At 35.7% G+C, this 11,652-nt stretch overlaps 1 long non-coding RNA gene across 1 annotated transcript; it reads right to left on the minus strand.

Moving 5' to 3' along the window:
• Positions 1 to 1,467: 1,467 nt before the first annotated feature.
• LOC131423673 (uncharacterized) lies at positions 1,468 to 10,025 on the minus strand. The gene is made up of 3 exons (XR_009225539.1): positions 9,871 to 10,025; positions 8,694 to 8,759; positions 1,468 to 1,569 (listed from the first exon to the last, which is right to left on the minus strand). It is a non-coding gene; the product is annotated as an uncharacterized LOC131423673 (long non-coding RNA).
• Between the last annotated feature and the right edge of the window lie 1,627 nt (positions 10,026 to 11,652).

An 11,652-nucleotide genomic window follows, 5' to 3' on the forward strand; every position in this document is an offset into this window, starting at 1 on the left:
GGAAAACATCTTATTATATCAAAATAGATTCTACTGTCATGTATAACTAAAAAGAACAAATAAAAATTTTTAACAATAAAAATAATGTGTTATTAATGTTTGGGGCTAATTTTATCCCCAAGTATTTTTACATGGTTGAGATTTCTTTATTTTATTTAAATTTTAAAACCTGATTAAAGTCCTTAACTTTTGGTCATAACAGACACACTGCCTCCCTATGTCCTTCCTAAATAAACTTTTTTTCTAACTATCCTGTCACATATAACTTGTTAACTACACTAGGCAAATATTAAAACTCTGAGGGATCGTTTATGCCATCATAGATATGAAAAGCCACAGGGCTTCTAAATGCATTTCACTTAAGAGTGTCACTATGCTGATATCACAGTATGTCCTGGAAATGATTAGGAAACAGTATTCAGAGCAATACTGACTGAATCTCCCTTAACAAATGAACAGGTACAGTAAGTATAAAGCTTAGACATGCAAGTGCTCTCTTCACAGATTTCAAAGAGTCAAGTAAGCTAGACTAGATCACTTTCTTTTCCTACCTCCAGTCATCTGCTGAGGCCTCTCTTTGGTAGATGCCAACTATCAAGGAAAGTTAGATGATATATTTCAAAATAATATCCTCCCTGAGGCATAAAGCCGGGCAGAGAATTGCAGATTTTGTTAAGAGAATGGAAGCATAGTTGATAATAGGCTTAAAAGTATCCAAGTTTTCACTTGAACAATATGTGTACTGTGGTTAGATCCTATTAGTAACCATGTAGGTCCTGTGCAATTTGCCTGCCAATTATGTCCGTCTCAAATCAGTATTTGATGATACTGAAGATTGACATTGGATTGCGACTGTTGGCATGCAAGACAAATTCCAGGCATGTACTTATTAATTGTTAAATATTAGAACCATGTGACTCTGAACCCAGAACAACATTGTGATACGTTTTCTCTATCCTATAGTTCAGAACCTGTCTGGTAAGGAAGAACCACATGATTCCTATGAGCCAAAGTGGTGACCTTACTTTAGAATGCAGTAACTTGCTAAATTATAAGTTCAACATACTATTCATGGTTTTGCCATAGTTGTTGCCCCAACAGAAGTTTCTCCAACTAATTCATCCCTGGGTTTTACAGGTTCCAGCTACTATATCAAATCCATTTTGACAGCCCAAATATCTGTAAATCATGGTGATATGATTTTCCTCTTAACTAGAAATTCCTTATAGATTCCATTTGTCGCATTTAGGTCTCTGTCCACTGAGCTGATTTTCTTATCTTCCCATCTGCCAGAGGGCATCAAATTATTAGGTGAGTGGCCACTGCTTTCCAGTAGCCTACACTATGAACATACATATTTGCCCCATCAGTAAATCATACTTACTCTTGTTCTTCCAGAGCCATGTTACTTTGGGAAGTGTATGAGACTTGGAGGGCTCTAACTCATTTTCATTTATATATCATCTGGCACTTTTCTGGAGGATGCAAACTTTTGTGGTGCCCAACTTAACCAATTCTTGTGTATATCATTTCTTCTTGTCCATGGAATCCATTTGGGCCTGGTCAACCCTGTGTGAACAAAAGTCCTACACTGCCTAATCCAGAATGGAAATATCCAACTGATAGTTTATGCCATGTTTGCAGTACCATATTTTACTACATTACCATTGCCACTGCATAATCATGACCACCACATAATTGTTGTACCCTGTTTTTAGCCCCTAAATTGGTTTATACCTTTCATTGCATAATCACATGGTATAATTTTGTTCATAGTGCCAGTGAAAAGGTAAACAGAGCTGCAATGTATTCACCAGTGGCATATGGATACATATTTGTCTTCTCACATATTGTAAGCCACAAGCCTAGAATTCTCAGCATACATGTATTGTCAATATATTTCTGAAAGCCAACTTGGGTTTGTTTGTTTAGAGTGCTGCAGTACTAATACACATCCTATATGACTGGCACTGAGAACTGCACATCAGATAATGAAACCAATGATAGCAGTGGAGATATCTACAGGCATAGAAGATTAAATTTTGTTATGTCCGTACTTCACAACATTATAATATATTTCTCAAGTGTAATAATTTGACCATAATGCACAAATCAACAGCAACTAATGTGGTAACATTTTTTTTCAGACTGGAGAAATGTTTGCTAAACTGTCACAAAGAAACTATATGCATCAATTTGAACTATTCAATTTTAACACATAATCGTGAATATTCTATGCATCATAATCTTGCATCAAAGAGTTTAGGGAAAATGATTTTTAAGTAATAGTGACACATTTTTTAAAAAAAATGTCTCAAATAATAGTCATACACAACGTTTTTGCAAAAGAAATTTGGCATAGAATCTACAAAGATTATGTAGTTAAATATAGCATTCCTTACAATAGACACTCATGACCAGAAAAATGCTAACAGCTATTTCTCAAAGTCTGAGTGTCCAGGAAGCACCCAATTCAGAATTCTTGGAATTCATAATTTGACCTCTTTCCTGGTTTTGGCACAAACTCAAGCAGACATGAAGATTTGCCACCTAGAATGTCAAAGTCATGATATATGTATATGTGTACCCTGCTTTAATTTTTTTCTAGAGCAGGAAACTATTTCACTATCCATGCAAATTCATGCGTTTCCAACATAGCTCAATAACACCAGCCAGAAGTACCCTAAGTGGGATGCAAATATTCTCTAGAACCAGAATCACATGTTTTAAGAAGGATAGTATTAAAGCCATCAATCTATTCTTTTTATTTTTTTAAATTTTTTATTTGTTTTAATTGGTTATACATGACATCAATCTATTCTAATTGGTAATAACTTACAGTTTATTAATCTACTGAATTTCAAATGACATAATAAGCCTCAGTCATTGAAATTTTTTCATTTACCTTTCCATTCTATGCATCATATGTAATCCACCATTACTATTGGAGTGTGTGGCGCCATTCCATCTCTCCATTAATTAGGAATTCATTGATGTGCTGATGGATTTATCTAGTGAACAGTAGTGTTGTGCCCAATAAGTTTCAAAGAATGCTCTGCCATTAGGAGGCAAGTTTTATGACATTGTGGTAATACCATACATGTATATTGCCAACTTTCCCAATTAAAAGTGAGGCTAGCTGCCCTCTATCATTGAGATAGAGAAAATGCCATTTACCAAATCAATTAGTCTTCAGGCTACATATCCAGGCCTGAGTGATCTGGTTTTAAACTATGATCATATTTTTCTGCAATAACAAAGCTCCAGAGTCAATGATGAAAACAGCAACATGACCTTTCTAACTTGTAGATCAATTTGCCAAAATCCAGACAGTTTGTCTTTCAGCCTCCATCATAGTTCCATGTGACCCTGTGACTGAGTTCTGGAATACAAGCAATGTGCACCATTTTGAGGTAGAGCCAGGCAAAACCTCACTTGAAGAAGAACCCCATGTTCTTCCCCCCATCTGCCACCTAGGAAGAAAGGACTCTGAGGGCCCAGAGAAGGGTGAAGCCACAAAAGGAAAGAAGCAACCCTAAATAAAAGCTGGAACATAACTCCAATCCGTTTATTCCCTCCATCCCCACTAACCTGCATGAGACTGGATGTGAGAAAGCAAGAAATACATGGTGTACAACCAGAGAAATTAAAAGTCGTGTTCTATTTGTGTACAATGAATTGAAGTGCATTCTGCTATCATGTATGGCTAATTAGAACAAATAAAAAACATATATATTAGGGTTTTCATTATAGCTATTGGCCTACACCGACAAATATACAATGTGATGTGTTAAAGTTCTCCAAATTGAGTGTATCAATCAATGAACTGAGAGAGAATACCAATGTATCTAACTTGGGAGTATTATGCCTAGTACTGAGCAGAATGCTTGGCACACAGTTAACAACAAATATTACCCACTAAAATGGTTTAAGATGTGTTAGCTGTTATAATATTAGATAAATTGGAAAAAAATAAAATGAAATCTTTCTTTTGGTTGGTAATACCTCTCTATATTTGGTCACATGCAGAACCCAATCCTTATATGTAGCCAGTGCTAATAACTTATATGATTATAATGATTAAGTATTCTTTTGAAGATTTGGAGTCCTACAAGGCTAAGATTGATGTGACATAAGTCACAATTTCAACAGCTGCTTGAACCACCTGAGTAGCAAAGAAACCCATAAGCTTCACACTGACACGTAGTCAACAGAACAACAGCCTACCCAGAGTCTCCACATCAACCAACAACAATGCTGCCTCTGCTGCCACTATCAATTACAATGTATTAATATCCCACAATGTACATTACTTGCTTATATTTTTAACTAATTATATCTAGAAAATCCTCATATACCCAATGCAAGGCAAGTACTGCAATATGCCAGGTAAGAAAGACCAAATATCTCATTTAGATCCTTCAAATGTCCATGCGTCTCCTTAAGGTAGAATATGGAGGCAAAGAAAGTTTGCCGTTTCCTAAGTTGGGCACCTGAATACCTTGATTCTATACTAGAACCTCTTATCATCTGGTTGTAAAAATCAATTTTTAGAGAATAGAAATAGGCCAAATTCCTATAATAAGAGGGTTTAAGATCAGATCCAACCTGAGCTGGCACTCAGTTTGATTTTATCTAGCCTCTCAAGTAACATTGACCTTATCACTATAGCTAAAGTGCAAAGCACCAAAGAATACATTTTATTTTGGCGTAGGACTTTATTCTTCATCTTAGTATGGAATATAAGGGAGGTTTTGTTAATTTGGCAGGAGCCACACATTTTTTGAGAACTGATGAAAGCTAGGAATCCTCTCTGCAGGAAAAATAAATAAAAATTACATGAAATTTCAAGGAGTTTACAGACCCTCCCATTTTTACCTGTAACTCTGAGACAGTGGTTTTCACACATGAGAGTACATGAGAATCTTAAAGAAGCCTCCAAATTTTCTGATTGTTAGTCGAGGTGGGTAGAACCTGAGGATTTGCATGTCTAACTGGTTCTTATTAATGCTGCTGCTGCTCTGATAACCATTCCCTAAGAACTGCCATCTAGGACCCAAAGAACTAGGTTGAAAACATCAGCTCCAAGGAGCTCACTTCAGAGCATTTCAAATGCTGGCAGCAGGGACCCATCAATAAGTGATAGGGCAGAAGATAAAAGATGTTAGCTTTCAGCAACACTGGGCTCTGATCTGTGACCTTCAGTGAACATACATCTTGGAGCTGGTGAAATCCTCCTGGTATTTTCCTCTGATTCCTCTATTTCCCTTCCTCCTCCTGCTGCTGTCCACCTTTCTTTATCCCTCTCTGTCCCAGGGCCTCAGTGTTTATGCACCCTTTTCTTTCCCCCATCTGTCTCTACATGTGCATATATGTGGACATCTAAATGACTGAGTCTCTCTTATCTCTCTTACTGTCCCCACCCTTTTTCCCTCTGCATACTAATATGAAACTATATTTGCATTTTCTAATTTGTTGCAGCTATTCAATTATGTTTTATGACTCATTCTTAATTTTGAAGCAGGTAAGTTGACTATCCTAAATTTTCTCTGAGGGCATAAAATACCAAAGCCTCTTAATATTTCTCCTAAAACAACTCACATTTTAGTTAGTGGAGGAAAATATTCCCACTTTTCCCTATACAGGCACTATCTAATGGAACTTTTTGTGATGGCAGAAATATTTTGATTCTCTATTGTTCAACTCATTACCTACTGGTCACATATGGATACTGAGTACTTAAAATACATCTATGGTAATTGAGGAAGTAATTTTTTATCTGAAGTGATTTTAAATTTAAATAGCTATATATGCCTAGTGGCTACAATAGTAAGCAATGCAGCTCCACATTATCTATTTTGAACATTGTATATATTTATATATATAAAATACACATACAGGATGCAGATACATTTTTAAACATATGCAGTTATGCTATTATCACTTCAACATCAACACAGAAAAGCATTCATTTCCCTAACCCTCTCATGAATCTGATGTCACAATTGAATGAGTAGTTTTATTTTTAACAATTAATAATTTAATTGTAAATAAAGCCAAACAATGATTAATTTTTGTTTTGTTTCCTTCCAGTCACCAAGGAACTGAAAACCTTCTCTTCAGAAAATAACATAACCTTCTGTGTGCCTCAGACCAGCTCCATTTTCACCACTTGAATAGGAACTGGGAAGCAGCAGAATGAACACCGCAGTCATTCATGAGTAGACACAGCCAATCACCCTGTGCCCCAATGGCCATTAACCCAACAGCAAGTCATTGCAGATAGTATCTAAACAAACTTTTTCAACTCCTGTTTTGATGATAACTTAAGCTTTCAAGGGATCTCAGAAATTCTAAGCACCTCTCAAACCAAACATACTCTAATTTCAACGTAAGTAAATACATGTCACATAGCCCCTTTTCAAAGCTAATATGAGAAATTAAATGAACTGAACTTAGAGGGTGTCATAATTTCAACAGGACCATAGAATCACTGTCCAGCCCCACATTTTAAAGCCACTCAGCTGGTGCAGCCTCAGATTAATAGTCAAGCATCTTCAAATCCTAATCTGAAGGTTTGGAACCGACTTACAAAAAGTGAAAATTAAGTCTTGTTAGAGACTCCATTTACCCAGGAATACCTGGAAATCCATGCCATGAAAATGAAAAAGCTTATCAGAGTTCACGCTCTATTATTGTACAATAATTCTGCCCTCATCAAGGATTAATATCAAAGTTCCTTAGGGGAAATCTATCTGAATTTTCCCTATTTTTAGTGTACCATCAGTTTATGATAAGTCCTTATATATGTATGGCACATAAGAGCATATTGATCACTTTCATTTACACAATCCTTCAATCCTTACAAAACTGTAAAGTGGATATTACAGCCTCACTTTTCTTATAAAGAAATTTAGGCTAGGAGGTTCTAATTGATAAGGAAATGATCCATTGAAACAGTAGGTAGAAAAGAAATCTAAGTCTAATTTAAAGAGAAGGAGGTTTGGGTCAGAGAACTGGGGAATCATATCAAACTTTCCAATGTCTTAAACATAATACATAATATGCTTTGAGAGGCATAATTGCCATTTCACTTGAATTAACCACATGGAATCCAGCCCAGGCTGTCCCAAGATAGATTAATGGAAGTAAAATTTTAAAAAATGTCTTTGAGCCTTCTAAAAGTATATGTTATTGTATATGAGGCTTTTATAGATACATTTTTTTTTTCTGAATCAAGGATTGACATATTGCATGAGCATAATATACTGGCAGGGCTTTTTCTCTGAAACCAGTCAGAAGCCTGAAACCTCATTAAATGTTTACCATAATAAATCACTTTAATATATTTCACTTTGCTAAGTTGTTATACAGTTAGTGTTTTGTAAGCCAAGTCTATGCAAGGAGCTAGATGAACTCAGTTTAAACCTATTAAAGAAATTACTCCCGACTGCATTGACCTGTTTTGAACACTGAACCATATTTTCAGGGACAGATTAAGAAACAGATTTCATCCTGAATATAGAAGCCCTTTTTCCCTTTAAATTAAATCTATATGAGGAGCATAGAACTTTTACAGCCTTTATTTGAAGTTCCAACATGAAGCGATATTCTGTTGAATACTTTTAAGGTAGCTATGGCAACAATGATTGTCACCACATACTACCAACTAAAATACCACCTGCATACATGTATATTCTAAACCCTTAATTAAAAAGAAAAGCCCAGTTCAAATTTCCAGTTGGTAAATTTGGGAGAAAACTTTTTTTATAAAAAATTGGAAATCTATTTAGGTTTTGCTTCTGTGTTTGGTTCACAGAGTGCTTTCTCTCTTTCTCTCTCCCTCCTTTTTTTTTCCTTTCAGGACAACTTAAGTCTGACTCTTCCCCCATTCCTACCCACATCAGAACCGCCCACGCTATTAAGTTTCTGGAGAAAGAGGCTTCAACATTTCTATTTCTAAGGAGTTAATCAGAAATGAGAACTCCAAAGACATCCCTCCCCACCCAAAACACTCCTTTCAAGCAATTTACCTATGTGCATAAGAATTTTAGATTTGTGTTCCGTTTCCCTGTAAGAAGGAAGGATAAGGGGTAGGGAGAGGCAAACGGAATCTGGCAAAGGAAAATAAAAATGAGCCCAGGATGGATGGAGAGAGAGAGAGCGAGCGAGCGAGAGCGAGCGTGCGAGAGAGCGAGAGCGCACTAGCACACACCAGCATGCAAGAGCATAAGTTATTTAAATCTGTGAGGAACAAGGAAAGGGGAGAAATGCGAACAGTCCATGCAAAGTAGAAACAGGCTTTATACAGGCTTAGAATGGAATATTCTATAATCAACTACTTGCAAAGACTTTCTTCACTTTTCCCTAGTTCCATGCCCTTTGTCTTGTAACTTTGCAGTATCTGCTCACTTAGACTTTGGGCTCAGTCATATTACTTGCTTTGGTCAATGGTATATTAGCAAACATTATGTGAGCAGAGGATTGACAGATACTTGTGCAAATAGACCATCTTGCTACTGCCCTTTATACTGCTATGAAAACATTCCTGAGCTAGGCTACTAGAAAATGAAGGTATGTGGAAATTGAGCCGAGATGCTCACTCTTGTCTTCCCAACCAAGACCATCTTAGATCAACTGAGAGTACACCCAAAGCTGAGCAACTCCAGCCAATATTAAAAAAAAAAACTTACCATAGACACAGGAGTAAGCCCTCTCTATACCTGACGAATCATTTCTTTGTTGTTGTTGTAAGCCACCTAGGAGGTTTATTATGCAGCATTATTGTAGCAATAGATAACCAATACAGATAATACAGATGTATACCCACCCTGTAAATTCAGATCTTTCATTCTAATCCATCATAATAATGCTTTATATCATATAATTTTGTAAATAGGTATAAAAGTCCCTGATAAAATAGAGCATGATCTTAAATATAGTAAATGTAAATTTTTGAACATAAAAAGTGTTGTTAATCACAAAAATAAAATCCAAAACATTCTCCAAGGTAAGGCCACTAGAATTCTACAACTGCAGAAAACCTGGAAAGAAGCCAGTGAAACTTATTTTAGGATAAATTGAGTTTGAGTAATTAAAAGTACACAAGCAACCTCTATCCATATTCACTACAACTGCACCAACTAATAGACAAGAGTTTGAAAATTTTCAGGTGCCCTCTTGATTTAGATGAATAGCTATAATAATAAAAGCAGTTTTCTCCAACTGTGGGCTTAGGGATAAATGGGGTAGGTATCCCTGATGAATGAGGGAGGATAACAGCTGTTATGAACACCACATTCCCTAGCTTACCATAAAAATGAATAAATTGTTTGAATGAAAAAATACCTTGAAAATGTATGTGAAAGAGCACTACATTCTTATGTAAACTATAGAAATATTTTTCTTTATAAAAGTATAAAGGAGACAATACACACAATTAGGATAGAACTGTTTCTTTTCCTATAAAGCAGAATTACATTTTATTTAAAATGAGAAGTGCTGGGTGGTGCTTAGCGGGTCGTTTGCAAAGGGAGATCTGTGTACTAAGTGAATGAGACCAATGTTCTCTGAATTCCAAATAATGTGTTTAATCAAAGACTCTGTTAGGTATGCAGCTGAGTTAACCAAGTAGCATCATGTTGAAATAATATAAAATGGATTCTTGATTGACTGCAGTAATCAGGGAACAGTAGCATGAACAATCCTTGAATCATTTTATAATGTCCTTGGAAAGCATTTTTTGATTGATAATATCATGAAAGGAAGGGGGGGGAAGCACCTTGAATTCTGATCCTTGTCCAATTCCTATGTGGTTCCCATGACATGGTAAACATCACCAATCTCTCTTCTAAGCAGCTGGAAACTCACTTTTTCTCGTGTCTTCCTTGGGTGGATGACAGAAGGACTTTCCCAATGCATGAAGCTTGAAAAGACAACTGATTCTGCTTCTTTGAACATTTTCCTTTTTCCCCAGTTTTTAATGGTTTCCAGATGTCAGGAACATAGTTCAGAAGTGAGGAAGTCAGAAGAATTCACTGAAAAGCAATGAGGCTTCAACTCTGTAAGATTTGTTCATTCATTCATTCATTCATTCATTCATCCAAAAAAAGTCAACTCAAATATACAATGCCTCCTATGTGCCTGCCATGTGTGAAGTACTGTGGAAACACTGGTGAGCAGGGCCCCTTCATGACCTTCCTAGAAAAGATGATAATCTAATAAGAGACATGTAACTAACTCTAACTCTGTATAATACAGCAGTAGGGAGCCACAGTGGAGAATGGAGAGTGTACAAGTACTATAGAGCCACCAAATCTGCCTAAGGAATGGAATCAGGGAGCCTTCATGGTAAAGAAGTTAATGAACAAGCTAATGGAAAGTTCACATCACAAGGATATTTTGATTAGACTTCTTGCCTCAGAAGTCTAATAAAAAATTAAAAAAAAAATTGTCCTTGGACCTCCATTGATAGACTCCAAAATTTAAAGTTTTATACTTTAGAACTATGGATATGTCTGAATTAATATGAAAGGGCAATTGCCTTAGCACAAGCAACTGATATCATTACATGGGCCTGGAATATTTGTGGAACATTTAGTAGATTCCAGAAACTACAAAACATGGTAACTTATTTGTTTAAAAGAGGGGCAAAGTCTTCATTATATTTCTTTCAATTCATCTGAGATTTATAATGATAGACTTGGCAGTCTTTCATATCTACTAGAAATATTAGAAGAATGAAATGTTCTTTGAATTTTGGTTTTGATCCCTAAAAACAATATAATGCTTTAATTTGTAAAATATATTTATTAGTAAAGAAAACAATATGAAAGGCATCCTTTCCACTGAAATTGTCACTTCAAGGATGGTACGTGACACTGAGAGATCTAATTAAGCAGACTTTTAACCAAAATTATTTTGGTTTTCCCATGTAAACACATTTCATTTTAGTTCTTTTTTGTCCTTGAGAAGAAAGGCCAAGGAAACATGACACTGGCTAAGGAGAAGGGACAAAAATAAAAGTGATTTTTTTTCAAATGAGTTCCTTGAATTTATGGTTGACTGCAGGGCCAGAGAAGTACATTTTGCCATCACCATCTGAATTCTGTTTCTTCACATTGTAAATTCAAAGCTGATTATCAAAAAAAAAAAAAAAAGACAGTGCAACATTTTCAAATATTTCCAAAAATTACTTTGGACCATGAACAAATTTAAGCCAAGGAAAATATACGAATCCATGTTTTTCAGATTGGAGATGGTAATTTATAGTGTTTATGGGATTTCTTTGCTTTGAAGTTCAAAATGAAGAAGAGTCAACTTATGGATCTTGTTTAATCCTTTGAGAAACCCCATGAAACAAGAATTATCACTTTGACAAGTGAGGAAATTGAAGCTCATAAAAGTTTAGAAGGTTGTAAGCGTGAAGTAGCCAGACTGAAGTATAGGACTGACAGACTTTATAAATCATGCTTTTTCTACATATTACCTGTGATTAAACCATTTTATATTTGATCTGGCTATTAAATGGGTACATTCTATATTTGATCTGGCTGTTGATGGGTACATTCTATATGCCATGCCTCATGGACCTAGCTAAAAAGGAAACAAACCTAGATTCTAATAAAGCTAACAAAAGACAGATTGAATAAA

Source organism: Marmota monax, unplaced genomic scaffold, assembly GCF_021218885.2.
Source record: "Marmota monax isolate L192 unplaced genomic scaffold, Marmota_monax_Labrador192_F-V1.1 WCK01_AAM20220418_F8-fsc00307, whole genome shotgun sequence".
In the NCBI taxonomy this organism is placed as follows: domain Eukaryota; kingdom Metazoa; phylum Chordata; class Mammalia; order Rodentia; family Sciuridae; genus Marmota; species Marmota monax.